Source organism: Humulus lupulus, chromosome 4, assembly GCF_963169125.1.
Source record: "Humulus lupulus chromosome 4, drHumLupu1.1, whole genome shotgun sequence".
In the NCBI taxonomy this organism is placed as follows: Eukaryota; Viridiplantae; Streptophyta; class Magnoliopsida; order Rosales; family Cannabaceae; genus Humulus; species Humulus lupulus.
Window position 1 is genome coordinate 18,839,310 of NC_084796.1, and position 1,872 is coordinate 18,841,181.

The window sequence follows — 1,872 nt, forward strand, 5'->3', positions numbered from 1 at the left end:
GGCCTTATACCCATATGCCAGAGAAAATGGTGTGTGGTCAGTTTCTGTTTGGTGTGTTGTTCTATACGACCAGAGTATTTCAGAAAGTTCTTCTAACCAAGCTCATTTTTGCCTGCTTGAGTCTTTTCTTTAAGGTGTCTTTCAATGTTTTGCTTACATCTTTGACTTGCTCATTCACCTACGGATGTGCAACAGATGAGAAGCCTTTTGTGATTCCATGTCGCTCGCAGAAATCAGTAAAAATGTCGCTATCAAATTGTGTGTCGTTATCTGACACTATTTTCTTCGATAATCCATAGTGGCTAATGATGTTTTTGACAAAAAGTCAAGAACTTTCTTTGATGTGATTGCTGCGAGTGGCTCAGCTTCTGTCCATTTAGTAAAATAGTCGACGACTACAACTGCATATTTTACACCACCTTTTGTTATGATTGGTTAAATACAAAGGATAAGTGTTAATATACAAGCTAGGTATAAACACTTAGTAAATTTCACATAGTGTAGATGTGAAATTTGAGTTTCAATTATAGGCACTTTAAAAATGTGTTTTTGGGTCCAAAGTGATACATGGAGGTATCTAAGGATCCCCAAAACGTTTAGTAGCATTTGGAGCAATTTTAGGACCATTGGAAGGGTAAAAAAATAGAGAGGGTAGCAATGGGCGTTGCATCGCCTAAATGCGAAGGGGCTCAAAAGCCCTAGACGTATCGCCTGACATGTCCATACAAACAGGTAAAATAAGTTTCAAATGACAAGTTAATTATTTCTAATCTTATTTGTTAGACCTAATGACGGTGCCTACACTATAAGAGGGCCATCATAGAGTTTTGGCGGTTAGTTTCGGAGCTTGTGCGTGTGTATCAAGGAGAATTTCATGCATATGAACTGTGGGCTCTGATACCAACTGTAATGCCCCAATTAATTCTAGACCTCGGACCATTAAAAACTATTATACATAACTACTAGTTTGGGATACATACATAAGAAATAACATAATTTTATTTAAAACCCAAAATATTGTGCGAAATACAAAATACATTATGGGTATCCATTATTTAGTACATAAAACATAAAAATATAACTTTAATCAATTGTTAAAAAAAAACTAAGTGCGAAAATACATAAGAACATAAATCAAAAGACTTAAAAACAATGTCATCCTTAATCTTCTAACAGTCCATTCAATCCATTCATCCTTAACACATATGCCAAGCAGCCACGAATCCTTCCCGCCTTCCATACTCATTTTCTTGCATCATCTAAAAAGAAATAAATTAGCCTAATGCCCAACAAGGAAAATCTACTAAAAACATATATGCCATAAATCATAACATAAGACTATATCATAAAGCATACACTATAAAACATATGACTATAAAAACGTATATCATATAGGACTACAATATTAATGGTCATTAACTCATTAACGTGGTATGTGATAAAACCATCTAGGTCCTCAGTCTACTAATCGAGGTAGGTTAGATTACAACTATAGTACATGATAACCCATCTAGGTCCTCTGTCTACTAATCGAGGTAGGGTAAATCATAACTCTAAACCACGAAAATGATAAAAATTCTTGGGGCTTGCTATCTAAGCAATCATATGCCCAAGCGACTACAAAACATATATCATATCACATATCATATCATAGCATAAATATATAAACACATATAATCTAACCTTTTTCCTTACGAAAAACCGGGATATGGAGACAAGAACAGGATTTGAATACTCCTAAAACCAACAGTAAAAACCATGAGTTTCTAAAGAACAGGAGATGAAAAGAGAACTAAATCATCAAAGTGGAAACCTACCAAAAACCTTAATTTTAAAGAACTTAAACACCTAACCAAGAATCATAACAAAGAG